Here is a 16,435-nt window from a genome sequence, read left to right as displayed (position 1 = left end):
AGCAAATTGAGTGGATGTTCAGATTTTTGTTGTTGCTGTGATGAGTCCACTCGATTTCAATGAATTTATCTCCATGTTTGATTAAGGCATACTAAGTGTGGGGATTGAAATGCACGAGGACAGAAGTGTCACATGTAGTTGTTGCATATATAATATATCACTAAAACAGTCGTCCTTGAGAGGAATTTTCCATACTGTGCCTCTGTTATTGATGATATGAAAGCTTTGTATCCTTCTGGGATTTTGGGTCGCCTCCTTCTCTGATCTACCCTTCACAAAGTGACGAGATGGGCGGATATGGCGGCCAAGGGTGAACAGTGGGATGTATGCTCTAATGGATGAGTCATTCTGTGCACTTTTATCCACTGTTAATATAATTCGCAGAGATGGAAGTGTGTGCATGTTGGTGCATTTTGGCTGCGAAGTTGGAGTGTTTTTTTTTTTGCAAGAGAAAATGGCAAATTGATGTGTTAGCTGTGTTCTCTGAAGTCTTGAAGTTGCAGCAGGAGAGTTATAACCTTGAGAAAGTCTGCAAAAAAACGACTAGGCATAAAACAGATTTGTTGATATATCATAGCAATAGCTTTATTAAAACTGTAAAAGACCTATTTTAAATATACAGTTTAATGCAATCAGTTTCTTGCCCTGCGCTGTAACACTCCCGGCTACCCACATGCACAATTTTTTTTTCAGTATTTATGCAGTTGACATTGAGTTTTGCAACCATATTCTAATGAATTAAACATTTAGAAACCATAAAGGCTGCTCATAAAAAAAGAAATCAATATGAAAATGCCCTTTCTGCAGTATACATTCTTTAATGTATATTAGTACGAAGTGTTTTTGCCGACAGCTAGATACTTTTGTTGGCTGAGTGCAGATATGAAAAGCACACATCAATGTTCTTTCAGAGTGCTGCATCACATCTGGCCAAACACACTCACACCCATGTGTAAATAAAGCCATTGAGCAGCTCCAGTGGGAGATGTGGGGTTACGTGCTCTGATCGAGGGCACCTCATTGGAAGAGCTCAGGAAGTGGGGAGCAGTCGGTAAAATTATATTTACAGGTTCCAAAAACATCGGTCAGGAAAATAACTAACTTGGTCCCTTTGCTCACACTATGACTCACAACAGTGAAAATTATATGCTCAAGGAATAGGTTGTCCTCCGCTCTGCTGTTCTGAGGAAAAACACATTTACTGTATATATGCGTGTACAACGCATATCAGACTTAGTTTAGACTAAGCACTTTTCTTTGGTCAATTACATTTTGTGGCCATATGTCTTTTGTTTGGCAGATGGTTATGTGTGCAAAGAGTTGCATGCATGCTAAGCGAGAGGCAGGCTGGCAATTGGGAAAAGATTAGATCTCTTAATGTTTGTTTTTTTAATTTTATTATTGTAAATGGAGTGTGGACAAAAAAAACATGGGGTCGGGAGACTGGCCGACATGGGTTGATTTTGGACATTCATTTCAGTCCTGTGCAGAGCACCAATTCAGAGAAGGCAGCTGGCTGATTGTATGAAGAAAAAGGGAAGCATTGAGGGAACACAGAAATGTCCATGGCTTTGGAAAGGTAATTAGTGGCTAAGGCTGTGAATGGGGGACAGACAAGCGTGCCTTAGCAGCTAAATGGTTATTAAGGGCATTTGGTCTGTGCAAGTGAGTGTAAAAAAGGAGGGAAAAAAATCACATAGTAGTGTTAGCCTAAAGCTAGAGGGTAAGAGGCAGATTTCAGCTCTATGAGCTAGATGCACACCATTTAAAGGGGAGCATAACCTTTTGTGTATAGGCTGTGTTGTTATTACCAGACCATGAGAGCTACATTTAGACATTTACTAACCACTGTACTCAACCTGGCTGTGAGATACAAAACTATTCTGTCCTTTTTTTGCAGTAGAGCACAAACAATTTTTCCAGAACACCTGTTCTTAGCTAGACATGAGAACATTTTCACTGGCATTTATTATTATTTTTTTTTTAACCTAATAAGGTTTTAAGCGGGGCGCCTGTGGTCTAGTGGTTAGTTTGTGTGCCCATGTACAGAGGCTGTAGTGGTCGTGGCCGGCTGACCAGATTGGGGTCTGACCTGTGCCTCATTTCCCGCATGTCATTCCCCACTCTCTCTCTCTCTCTCTCTCTCTCCGGCTTCCGACTTTGTACACTGTCCTGACTACATAAAAGCTTTTCAGTTTGCTAAAAGGTTTTAAGTTGGCTAATAAGATCAAATTAATGGCACATTTGCTCTCAGTCCCTGAAGAATGTAAGACACTTTAATTTGAACTACCTGCTCCGTCTAGGAAGCGGTTGAGACCTCATTTGGAAAATATGGCTTACGTTAAAAACCTTGTAATCAATGTAAGACTGTTAGCCAAAAAATGAGGCGAGCACCTAAAGACAAAACTAATGTCAACTCAGCTCGAAGATCCTTCTGACATCTAACAGGTATTGTAGAAGTAACACAGAATTTTTACATGAATGTGCTTTTTCACCTGGTCTTATTTTTTCATCTGAGAGACCTGCTGATAATTTGCATAACCATAAACATAGAAGAGAAATGTTGAGAATCGTTGGAATGTATTCATATACCCTACTATGCTCCTGCATTGAAAACTCTGGTTCTAGGGACCAAGGATTCAAACCATCTATGACATCGAGGCTGAAACCCTTTGAATATATGACACAATTTTTGGTGTTCTTACTTTCAGTTCCAATATGATAGCCATCAGTATCAAAATGTATTCTATTGTTATATCCTGACAGGCGAGAGTACTAAGCTATTGTATTTGAACACATCAAGGCACTGAGGGAAGAGGCACACAGTGCAATGGCAGCTCTGTTTGTGCCATGACATGACACCTTCCTGTGTGCTTTGGTTATGAACCTCACTGTAGGGCGCCTCAAACCTACACCCTGAAATTTGATTAAAAGTTATTTAAAGCATGCTGTGTGTGTGTGTATGGAGGCATTTTTCATAAGAGGGATATCATACCCACCATAAGATTCCCACAGGAAGAGGGCTATGCATCATTTCCCCCCTTTTTATATCTCTGCAGGTTTTCACATTTTGTGTTAGTATCTCTGCTTCCCTTTTTAAAAATCTGTTCTTCTGTGTTTGTGGCCCCAAATATAGGCGGTAGTTTGCTTTTGATTGCACTCTTGTTGATTTATTGTTCGAGTTTAATTACAGCACAACAGTTGGAGCACCTTAATGTGCATTTGCGGAGGCACTACGCTTGATCCCCTCTAACAGTGTGTAAAATGAAAAACAAAAAGGAGAAGGAAAAAAAACAAGCAGGGAGAAAAAAAGACAACAAATTGAACCTTACTATCGAACACTTTTTGAAAGGGTGGGAAAAAAACAAGTACTTTATTGAAAAGAATAATCATGATTGCATTGTTCCAAACTTAAACATTTCTATTTTTTCATTTACAATTTTGTTTTTTATTACCAACAAATGTTTTGGCCGTGATCTAGCTCTGTACGTTTGTAACCAGAATCATTTAGCTTATACTCTGCCTTCACAAACACTAGTAAAGCACAACATGTGGGTGATTTATTTTATTTTTTTGTCCATGTTTCACTCCCTCCAACCCCTCTGCTCTGTACAGATAGAGCTCCATCTCTGTGTTTGCATCCAGCAGTGGTGTATGTTTGGATTGGAGCCACCCTGACAAGCTGTTTGTAGCTGCTGAAAGAGCCTGCGATCTCCTGATACGTGCCGGTTATATTTTCCCCTCCGCCTGACTGTTTTTTTTTTTTTTTTTTTTTTTTGATTCCACTTCACCGAAATTGCCTGTGATCATTAGCAATCTTTCCACTCATGTCTCACATAATGAAGTGAATGGAGTGTCATTTTCAATCAATTGCTATGTTGATCCAACTTAATTAGTACTTTAGAGGATACAAAACAAGATTAGGTAACTCACTGCGGGTGATTGCCAGGGCCGTTTGTTTTTGCCCCTTGTTTTTTTTTGTTTTTTTTATCACCGCACACATTTTCTCCAGCTTCCTGTCTTGTTTTTCTGTCTTCAGACCCACCACATCATTTGTTTCATTATTTGGTAAAATATACTGGACCTTAAACTCTTCATTTCGGCTTTTGAGACAAACATAACAGTATTCCTTGGTTGATAAATGAGTCTCCTCGTTATTAAGATGTTGTTTGCTAAGAAATGTGGTGCTTTATTTCTCGACTGTTTTTGGGTTGATTTCAGAATGAGACTATGCCTCCACATCGGTTATTTGGTTTGACATGATAAACCCTATGATTCATACGACATAATATTGGCTGGCTGCTTGTGAAGGCGGTGCACTTTGTCTCTCGTGGCCTGTCACCCCGCCCCCCCCCCTCTCTCTCTGGAAAGACTGGAGGGAAAAGAGCAATGCCATGTTGTCATGGTGCCCGACAGAAGGAGCTCTGCCTCTTGGAGGTAATGAATCTAGGGTAGGATTGCTCCCTGTAGAGCTCCATGTATGAGAAGTACTTGACTTACAAGCAAAGATCCTGACTACACAGCTGCACACAGGGTTTCCATTGAGGGTAAAGCATTGGGGCATTCTATACGGGGGGACCTTAGGGAATGTACTCCTCAGGGATAATAGCGGCCTAAGGTGTTTTGATCCTGAGAGTTTCTTTTCCGGGTGAGTAAAATGGAGGTAATCTTCACCAAAGCTTTTAAGATCCCACCATGCTCCCACTGATGAAATCTGATTTGTTGTAAATAATGATGTTTTGCTCCTGATTGGTTTTAGACAATCAAATTCTGAATATTAAAGCTATTGAGGGGTTTGTTTTTGTATCATGAATCATGACGCACAGTGTTGGGTGTCCAATGAACACCAAACAGCAATTGTTAAATTGGATTATTTGCTAGAGTGAAATACTGCTGAACATCATGCAGTTGAATTTAATTTCCAATCATCATACAGTCCAATGACATTAGCATACCCTCTACAATTTGTCTTGGGGATTTGTAAACGATGAAACCAAGTTGAACAAATGCGTTTATTACTGCTTTTAAACACAATCGTCATTTTAAGTCCAGGCCTTCTTTGCTTTTACTTGTTATCTGATCACTTCGTACAACAACCACAATCCTTCACATACAAACTTCAGTATGTTTAAATGGGCAGACCCTCCACTGGTTGATCCACTTGCGTCTTGGTGTAAAGCCTTGCCTCTACCCACGAGCCTCCACTCACTAAAGTCCAGTTAAGCCTTTAAAATGAACGGCTTACCCTGCTCTGCAAAGCAACTGTCCATTGTGTTATTTCATCACCATTCACGACACAGACAGTATCCTTATCAGGTATATTCATTTAAGCAGCGAGGAAATGGCGCAGCTTTGCTTTAAAGCCCATTATGCATTGTGTCTCGGATTTTCTGTTTAACACAATAGTCACTCGGAAGGAATATTCAATAATGTTTTTCACAAAAATACATTAATAAACATAATCTGTTAGTTGCAGTGACATTCTGAGGATTCCAGGAATTGAAGGCATCTCACATTGATAGTAAATGACGGGCTTTAAAAACACAAACATGCAATTTCTTTCTCATGCAAGCCTGCACACTGACTGCATTGTACGTCTTCACCAGTTAACACATGTCAAGCTGTCTTCAAAATCAGCGCTTTTATCACATTTAATGAATTGCTTCTCACCTCATTTGCCTCACTACTATACCTGTATGGGGTCTGCTACGGGTGTCATTTGAGGTAAGGCATGTTTCCCTCTTCTCCCTCTTTTTGAGAATAGAAACTGTTCATTCACAACCGAGTTAAACACTTACGATCTCTTGAACTTTGTTGTGCACATCCTGCAACATTTCTCTTTTGCCTCTCGTAACCATGTTGCTTTCTCGACTTGATTAATTTCTTCCTCCTGGGAGAAAACGGAGAGATTCATCCATCTTACACCCCTTGCATTTGTAGTCACAGCCATTCTCTGTGATGATGGAAGCTTAACACAACATCATCTATATCCCTCCAGTCTTGCTGATGCGTTGTATCAACCTGTAGTTGTATCCGCAGTCATTTTGTGAGAAAATGAGAGGTGCAGGAACACTAATTATTAAAAATGAATTTTGCTTGGGCCCAAGCTGACTCATTACTCATCTTGGTTATTGCTAGCAGTTTGGATCAGCCTTCCTGTGCCAGAATTGTTCCATTTGTCTCTGTCAGGGGCGGGCCCTTGACAGATGTGCCAATATGGCTGCCGAAGTTCGGTGCTGGGGGGAGAGGCATCTTAATTCTCTGTGATGTATCACGCTGGCAGCAACCAATTTAGCAGAATTGAGCTCCAAATCATCTTACTTCCCACTGCTTCTGACAATCTGTTTCCTTTCTCCAGATGAGGTAAATATGTTAGAGATGGAAATAAATTAGGGATTCCTCCACTCTGAGCTTATGCATTACCAGTGTGTTGGAGGTTACTGTTTGGATTGTCCAATTCTCCCATTAAGACAACTTTATCTGCACCTGTAGCCTGTTTGAGCCTCTATTCAAGGGTAGCTAAAGCCAAATGTTCTAGTTCCACTGTTTAAGGCAGATTGATGTATTGGACCAACTGGTTTGTTGTGTAAACCTGACTAATTAAATTCCAGGTGTCACATGGCATTGGCGTACCTGGTGGCAGCATATTAGACCTCGTTGGTCGCTCGGGTTTCGACGTAATGGATGTGGACATGCTCGGCCTGCTGGGATTCCAATATTGAGGGGAGCGCAAGAATGCCAGCCCACAGGTTTCTCTCTCTGATGTGGTTATGCTGATGAACTGGAATGAGCTAGCTAGCAGCTCAGCAAATTTTTAAACTCATAATCATGATGACTTACTTGGTAATGAGTGCGTTCCCCCCCAGAGAGGAGGAGGAGGAGGAGGAGGAGGAGGAGGTAGCTGCAGGGAGGGCGAGCACAGCGGTAATGGTAGCATAATGGCACGGTGTGGGAAGACTTGAATTATAAAACAGTGCTTCGTTGACAGTCATGTGTTCATATACTGCAAGGTATGTCTGCATGAAATTGCACTTAAACAGTAGTAGAGCTTCTATCCACTGAGTTGTAACTGTATAGTTCCCCTGTGCAGGCATTCAGTACTGCATCCCTTCCAGATCAGTGACTCTCACAGGCTCGTTGCGTCGTTTATCCTGCACTACTGTCTCTAGTTTAACTGAATTACACTGCTAACTATCGATTCCTGTCCCCATTCTAAATTATAAGGACACTTGCTGTGTAAACATGTAGCCATTGTTGTCCCTGCTTAGCTTGCAGAACGACTGCAACATCGAAGAGTAATGGCTGCAGAGGGGGTGAGCTTAGCTGGGAGAGGGCAATAGCTCACAGTGGTTCAAGCCTGTTTCCCCCCCCCCTCTACTGTGTGATTCTGGGAGCTAATGTCGCCTACAGGGTGGGTTTTATTTGTATTCCCCCCCCCCCCCGAACACAATGTGTAATCAAAATACATGGGGTTATATTTATGTAACTGACTGAATATTTGGTCTGAAATGTTTTTTATATATTTCTGTTGGATAGCTTAATTAAGTAAAACACGGAGAGAAAAAAAGCCTCTCAAATTCTCACCGTGAAAGCCGAAACAACCCGTACCATTTTCTTCCTGCAAAACCCAAAGACATTTCTGTTAATTTAGGTTGATCCGCCCTCATATTCTCACAGAAACAGGCAGAGAGAAGATCACTCAAGCTTGTCATTCTTTGTCTTGCAGAGTCTCATTACTCATTTAAGTGGGAGCTCATATACCTGCAAGGAGTGATAAATAATTTAGATGTATCATGAAATTATTGGGGTAGAACCTGTTCTTTGCTTTCTAAATTGTGTGATAGTCTTGAACCATTTGTACAAGCCCCTTTCTGTTCATATTTCCCAGTTTGCAAAAACGTACAATAGTTATAAACGGACCGTTTGATTAGAGTAACAAAAAATAACCTTAAAACTGGATTGTGAAGGTGCTAACATGTCCAGTGTTCTGAAATATAAATAGCAACTTTTGCTTGTAATTTTCCGTTTTAAAATACATTTTTAGCCCAAAGAAGGAGACTTTGAAGCCATAGGGCGTAGGATCATTTTGTCACTTATTCATGTGCACATCACTACCTTTTTTTCTTTTCTTTTTCAGTCGTTAGGGGGTTTGTTAACTTTTCATTTAGTTCCTGTGAGCTGGACTTTATCTCAGTGCATGTGTCTGCAGGGGGAAGATGTAAGGAAGGTGTGACAACAAAGGGAGAGTCAGTGGAAAGGGATTGAAATTTAGAATTTTGACTTATTCAAATAACTTTTTTTTTTTTGGTATTTTTTATGTCCAAACTAACCAAGTACAGACCTGCCCAAGGCAACTTTAATTATGGAATGAATTAAACAAATCTTCACCAGTGTTCAGATTTCCCCTGGAATCAATTTTCTCCTCTTGGCTTTTATCCTTTAAAAGGCTGCTGTATTTGAATTCATAGCAAGTGTTTGCATGCGGATGCTAAAGCGGGTGAAACGCAGGCTGGATTAAGCCTGGATTTAAGAAAGAAAAAGGCTGCTTGTTTTGCTTAGCTCAACACTCCTCTGCAGATGTGGTCATCTGCTCAGCTGTGTGTTGTGGCCTGATTAGCAGGTTTGAGGGTGCATAAGGTTAAAGTACCTGCACAGCTCCCCTGTCAGTGGCACTGTTTTATTTACCTCCACCGTCTTTACTCCATTTGTCTTCTGACTGTTTCACAACTCCACATATGCACAAAGTCTCTCCTACTCTGTAGCTCTAAAAAAAAAAAAACAAGCAAAAGATGACAATGAAAACACAGCAGACATGAAGCTTTAGCTGCACAGAAAGAGGCTTCACCATACAGGCGATTTGTCATCATCTGCTGCAGTAAACACATACAAGTCTGTTTGGATCCAGCCAAATTGCACAGCTGCAAAACAGGAAGATGATTTGGCTGAAGATGATACTCACCTCCGCCAAGAAGGTTGTGTTGAGGTGGCCTCTGGCTGGCTGTTGGAGTCTGCTACCAACATCTCTATACACTAATGGCTGTATTCGCTAGTTGTGTTCAGCTGTAATCCCTTCACAGAGTTCAGGCTGCAAAGTGGACGGCACCTATTAAATGTTGTGACTCGGTGACCTTTTCTAGAAAATCACCATCATCCAAACTTTGGGCTGTGATACAAGCGTTGTAGTGTGTTATTATCTACACACAAACACAGAGTGATTATGAAAGTAATGGTTCATTCAGGAGTTTAGTCGAGCATGGTCAAGGTTTTCACTCTTATCAAGTGGGTTCATGCTTTTCGCTTTGAATTGGATCAGCATGCGAGGGCTTTTTGCTGATCGTCTATTAGAATATTATGCTCCACTACTATTACTATAACTACTAAAGCATCTATTTCTGTCAGTGCTTCTTGGAAAAGGTAGTCACATTTCCATGCCTGTTTGCTGTCACTTGATTATCATTGTTATATCTTTTCAATTTTAGTGAATTTATCCCTGTGAGTATGAATTTGTTTGTGCATTTTTGCATCTTCCTGTTCTTGAGTAAAGAGAAATACAATAGCTCATTAGCCTTTGTAAGATAATGACAATATGAGGACAGTGCATGGGTCTCTGTATTAGTTCAGGACAACCTGTATACATGTGGTTTTGTCACGAAAAAGACAGCAAGTGTCCTATTGTTTCATTTACAATCCCAATCTGTATCTGTTGGATCAATATAAGAGACAATCAGTGTTTTATTCATCACATATTGTTTAGAAGACAGACTGTATACAGAGTAGATATCACACTGTAGACATCCTGAGAGGAGATTCTTTTTATATTACGGGTGATTTAGGGAGGATTGTTGGGACATTTGGCAGTTTCACAGTATAAAATTGGCATTGTAAGACCTAAAAACGCTTCCCATGCAAAAAGAGAGAGAAAAAAAAAAAAGAAAACATGTACAAGCAGGCAAACTAAAATAGCAGATAACGTGTCATCTGAGGATTCACTCTGTGGGTGGAGATCTTTCACCTCTACCCACTGACTGTGGCTAATGGTCTGCTTACCGGCGACCTCACGCTGCGGGGTCATGCTGACGCTGTGACAGGCAGGTAAGTGAGAGGCCTCAGTGTGTCTCACGACCTCCCCCCCCCCCCCCCCCCCCCCTGGAGACAGCTGCCTGCCTGTCTCCTTCTGCTTGCTCTGGTTTATCGCTCGTCGGTGACCAACAGTCAACTCATCATTCCTCTGCTGCGTCCCTCAGTCTGGGGGGACAAGAGCCTTCAGCAGGCAGATCCTATCATTCGGTCTGCTCGCCATGTCTAGTGGCCAGGACCGTGACATGACTGCTTCTGTTGTCTTAAAAAGTTCTTCGGCATTTTCAGCCATGCTAGAAGCGTTGGTTTTGTATGTCTCTTATGTACGACAACAAAATGCAGACTGAAATGTATTTTTGATGTCTCCGTGATGCTTTGTAGAGAGGTCCATGGTGCCAAGAGGATGAATCTTAATTACTTTGGTGATCTTCTCACTTCGTCTATTGCCACCTACAGGTCAAAAATTTCACTTTGAAAGTACAATTGTTGATTGGCTTTCTGTGTTCATCAATCAAAATCTCAATGCGTTTGTCTAGTGTCATTTCCTTTTTTATTTTCCCAAACCCGCAGATATCGCAATGTTGTTTTTCTCCAATAACCTTCAGCCCTATAAGAAGTAACACAATTACGAATTCTCTGTTAAAGCTGTCACATGACCAAACCAAATCATTTCATGCATTTAAATCAAGAGTATTTTGATCTATAAATAACCAGATATTTAATTTAAGATGGCACACCCTGTGTCCCCCTATACCCTTTAGGACTAAAACAATTTAGACTGACAATAGTTAAAGTTGTTTCTCTAGCTTGTGAAGTTGAATAAGCGGTCACAGTATGCCCTCTGTAATAGTCAGGTGCAGAAGTCCGGGCTTAGTGGAACTTCCAAGAGCCAAAAAGAAGAGATAATTAAACTAATGGATGAAGCTGCATAAGTGGAATATGAGGCTGCGACAGTTCAGAGGGAGGTGATGGCTCCGAGTGAGATAAGGTGCTCTCTCTGAAAAGGAGCGTAACAATAGGAATAGATTGAAATGCTGATGTGACAAATTGGAGATGGATTATATTTTTTGCTCTGCGCGCGTGTGATTTGTGCGCGCGCACAGTCTATGAATGCACAGCCCTATTGGTTAAATTTAGCAAACCAGACTTTGTGCCATTTCATCTGAGGACCAATATTAACATAAATACATCTTGTGCAGATGGCCTCACACGTTAGAGTATGTGATCTTCTTCAGCCTCAATAGTTGGTCTCCATTTGAAGGGTCCTCTGATTTGTTTAACTACTGAAAAAATTACTCACTAATTATTCCTTAATATAGTAAGAACTATGAATGCAATTTCTGTTTCTGATATGACAGCATCCATCACAGGACCAGCTGCGGGACATTTGTGAGTGCTGAGGTCAGTGTCTGTGCTGCAGACTGTTAGCTGATATGAAACAGTTGCCCTTGGACAAAGCGGAGTAATGTAGCGTCACTAATCAGCGTTTCACTTTGCAGCTCTACAGAGATCTGTGCTCTGCTCCACCGAATGCTCACCTCCCTCTCTTGTTTACAATTAGCAAGAGGTTTTCCTCGCAGCAATGCAGTATTGGATTGGTGTCAATGTGCACTGATACATAGAGAGGCCAAATCCCAAGAGACGACAGTTACTCTTTCACAAGTTTCAGAGGAGCAACAATGAAGTTGAAAGGGAAAGAACTTTTGTTGACTTGAGTTGCAAAACTTCCCTTGAACTTTCCACAAACTTAGTCATTAGCCAGACAAACATGATGTGCAATCCTGAGCTAAAAGAGGAGAATAAGCAGGAACATTTGCTACATCAAATAATTCTGCTTTTGAGGTTCATGGATCAAACTCATTTGCCTTGAATTTAATTAAAAAATCTCTGAAGAGAAAATAAGCTTTGCTGCTGAAACATCTGTGGCAGTAAATGTACAATCACAAAGAGTGTAAGTACAGGTCATAGTGACATGCACTTTTAAAACATTCAGGGTTAAGTGGACTTCATTTTTTTGTTGTTGAAAACAGCACATGACATAAAGAATGATCACTTACATTTGCTGTCCATGTCAGGAGAACAGGAAGTAGTTATTGTGAGTGACCTCTACTTAAAGGTCCATAGTTTAAACTGTGATTAGAATAAAAGGAGGTAGAAATCTTGCTCAACCAAAAAATACATAGCCCAAGAAATACATTTTTCATGTAGGCACCCTCATATTTGAGGTCAAACAATATAAAAATACCAGTACCATCGTTCACACTTAATTGCTTGAACAGACTTTAAAATGAACTCAGGAGCTAAAACCTTGAAATCATGTCAATTTTAGGTCTCCATAATGAAAGCAACATTCATGCAGCTTATTTTTGGCCCAATGCAATCACTGCTCAGTTTTTCAAAACCCCAGTGTGATAATTTTTGATTACATAAGTGCTGTTTTTATTTCAGGCTTTGTCTGCTTTTGGAGATGTTGAGCTTGTTTGGATGGAGGCTATCCTTTGACATGGTGAATGCACAAAAATAATGAACACATATTTCAACTTAAAACACTATTTTTTTTATTTTTTATAAACAGACATGCAAATTATCCAGCAGTGTCCATTCAAACTTTTATCAGACGTAATCCTAAAATAAGGGCCCAGATACAAAATAAGAACCAATGTCAACAAAGGCTGACTGATGACCCTGCGTCATCACTTGATTAAAGGTTTATTTAAATGATTACATTTGGCTTTTTTTACAACACACATGAAATGGAATCACTTACTAAAAAACATTGAACATATTTTTAAAAAATTGTCAGAACCCTGTGTTCAATAAATGTACACACAGGAGTAAATTATTCATGAACTAGAAGAGACTTAACATGAACATCTAAAGCCCAACACATTCTTGTACCTACGTTATGAATTATGAAGTTGCCTGCTGACAACAGACCTTGGCCTGGTGTATTTTTCTGTAAGAAAATAAACAAAAATCTGATCTGGGAGGGTAAATCTTCAGGGGTGACATGTGGAACATGTCTGTTCACTCTAACGCAATGTTGAGCAAAATGAGGTGATCATATTTTGGACTGAGAGGATTGATAAAAAAGGGAACAGAAATAGGTAACTGGTTAGATTTACAGGTTTTAAGCTAAGTTTCTAATAGTGTAAGACCATTATAGGACACAGAGACGTGGTAAACACATGTATTTCTTTATCTAGAAATCCCTTATTGGATGTTCACCATTTTATAGAATATCTATGCTGAACTGGACTATAGGACCCTACCACACTTGTTCTACCCTAAGCATGCTTCATGAGTTATTAAAATTTAGTTTTTAGTAAAACTATATAGTTTAAACATATCATCACACGGCTGTCAATTCTCAAATATTGACATTGGTACTCAAACAGTGGAATATATACACTCAGGCCACACCCGTTTCTCTCTGCTTTGGAAAGTTTATATAAGAGGTAAGCTAATGACTTTGTGAATGTTAGTGCAGCCTCTCAAACTGCACACATCTCGTCCTTCTCCAGCACGCAACACAAGTTAGTTTGGTAACACTTTCTGCATTAATACAGAGGTATGCTCCACAAAACGAGTCAACGGGGCCTGAGAGTGTTGACTTATTCAGGCTGTGTGTGGGCCTGTTTAAATTTTCAATGAGGCTTTGTTGCAAAGTATACTGATGATTTTGATTCTGACCTATTTCATCTCTAACACACACTCATCAGCAGAACTTTCGGAAATGTTTTAAGAGTTCACAAGGAGCTTGAAGCACTACTCTGACATCTTGGTAAAGATAAATGATAATATACTGTATGTCAGTAAGACATTTTTTTTAACATGTAGGATATATTTTTTTTAGTGTAAGTAAAGCAGAAAATCATAAATTACACAACCAGCAGCATATTACAATCTCACCCACAATAATTATGAAACAAACAATTTACCCCCCCAAAATTCCAAAAGAATGCAGTAATTAAAGTCTAAACTAAATGTATTAAATTCCTGTACGAATACATTAACTGATTTATATACAGGAAAAGTAAAGTGTAGATTGCATTTTTTATAATCCTTTCCTTCAGTGAAGCAATTTTTCCCCATCCTACTCTATTCTAATATGCTGGGATCTGGGATACAGTGTTTTCTATTTAGTATTGTTTGCAGACATTCAAAGATCTCTTCAGAAGTTAAGTTTCTGAAACATTTGTTGGGAATTTGGCCACATGCCAAACTGAAGGGGAAGCTGTTAACTTTTTGAATTTGAGGGGAAGCTCCTCCTCATGGGACAGAATGTATTTCTGTCCCTCTTTTTTTCTTCACACAAAGTCCTCCAGATTATTTTTACAGACGAGGGGATGTTGTACTTCTGCAGCAGGCAACACCCAAGAACAGGAAGCCACAGTTTCTATGAAAGTCCACGAGATGGAAGCAGATAGCGCCAAGGGAAAACAATATTTTGGCTTGAGCCCATTCTGGTGGCCAATTAGACCCCAAAGCCTGTATGATTTAGCACTTCCTCTACCTGCTTTTATGTGTTCGGGGGCCGCTGTGTGGAACACAATGACCCCTGATTAAAGATCGAGCTCCGGCTCTAAGACGACAGTGGCGCCATTCTTATCAGATGCCCACTTCTCAGAACTCAGGACCACCTGAAGTTACTGGCTGTATGGCCTCCTACTGTGACATACAGACATTGAGCCTAAAAAGTCTTCTTATACAATGTATAAGGAGTTCAATTTTGAATACTGTATTCCAGAGGTGTTGCTCAAGGGCCTATCCAACGTCTCATACTTGATCTATTTGCAAAGGTCCATGCAAAAATGTGTTTAAAATATCAAAAATCATTGGTAAATATTGCTGTATAATGAAGGACAGTCATCAAAAAAGTAGAATTTAGTACAAATTATCTGAGAAAATGGACATGGAAACAGTTTGTTTAAGGACTTGAAGTGGGTAGCTAAAAGGGCCCTTTGTCTTTAAAGTAAGTACTGGAACACATTGTATATACATGCAGAGACGGCTGGATTGTTTGTCTTGTCCTCCACCCTCTCCTGTAGACATGTGCTGGAAGTGAAGGCCGGATCTGGAATGGTCGGGTGGAGTAAGTGAGGGGTATGAGGTCACTCTGCTAATTGCATAATGAAAAATGTCTGGGTTAAGATAACGCCTCAAAGATAGTCTAATGCAACCTCATATCAAAGCTGACGCAAATTAGATTAACATTTAAAGTGCAGTCCGACGGTATCAGGGCAGTGTTGTGTTTTCCATTGTTTTGGTTGTATTACGCAGTACATTGGGTTTGGTGGTTTTCACTGTTGCAATCAGCTTTAATTACTGGCTTTGGAATCAAACCACTGATTTAAGGGCAGCAGAGTTGAATAATTATTCTTAAAGAACAAACCAACAATCTTTTTTCTATCTGTAAACAGCGGAGAGCTCTTCCAAGTCATTTGACCTCAGTCCAAATGAGCAAGTATTTCACTTGCTGATGACCAGACTGAAGGCAAAAAGCCACTGAAACAAGTAATGAGGGAAGATAGCTGTATTCAAGTCTGGCAGAGCTTCTTGGGGGAGGAAACCAAGTGTCTGCTCATGTCTACTAGGTATATTGATTAAATTCAGAGGAGCTTGCAACAGAATGTGGGAGGGGGGGATGCCCTAGTTCAAAAACGTGTCTAGTAATTCCTTTTCCCTTAAATCCAGGACTTTCTGTTCTTAAACTGCAAACAAATAAATGCTTATCTAGTGTGATTATTATACCTTAAAATTAGATCCCAAAACCTTGGACTAATTGTATTATTTCAACTCCATCGCACTGGAGTACAGATTATTTCATAGTTGGTAACCCCTTTTTTGAGGGGAACTAGAATTATGCTGATGTTTAAATAACCCTGCTTGGTTGAAGTGATGTTCTATCCAAGAGCTGTGTAATATTTAGCATGCAAACAAAATCTTCATTTTCACAGTTGTCTACCATCTTTGAAGGCACTTCTCAGCCATTCTCCCATTCAGTTTTCAGTTTCCTCCTTGTCAAATAATCTCCAGGGACTCAAAGAATCCCCCTTAAAAAATGACCGTCAAAGGTTTTCTCACTGCAAACTGGCAACACTTCTCAATTCAAGGTACGCCAAAGAAGAATTTGGTATTTGATTGTTGGTGAAAGTAGAATAGAGATTAATTGTCTCTCCAGCTTTGTTGTATGTAGACCTAACTTTTCCAGATATTTTGTCCACTTGTAGTGATTACTAAAACTTTGAAATGATGTTCATACAAAAAGACATGAACATCATTTCAAAGGGTTTGGCATTAAGCAGTCTTCTTCATTGCTGTAGTACTGTGGTAAACATGGGGGTGTACAGTTTGT

General features: G+C 40.0%; 1 protein-coding gene across 1 annotated transcript in view; it reads left to right on the top strand.

Moving 5' to 3' along the window:
• The window catches only part of ca16b (carbonic anhydrase XVI b), a 97,961-nt gene that overhangs the window by 20,135 nt on the left and 61,391 nt on the right, over window positions 1-16,435 (top strand). The window lies entirely within an intron of this gene.

Source organism: Labrus mixtus, chromosome 7 (genome assembly GCF_963584025.1).
Source record: "Labrus mixtus chromosome 7, fLabMix1.1, whole genome shotgun sequence".
Classification (NCBI taxonomy): domain Eukaryota; kingdom Metazoa; phylum Chordata; class Actinopteri; order Labriformes; family Labridae; genus Labrus; species Labrus mixtus.
Note: the sequence above shows the minus strand (reverse complement) of the source record. Positions and strands in the feature narration are given on the sequence as shown.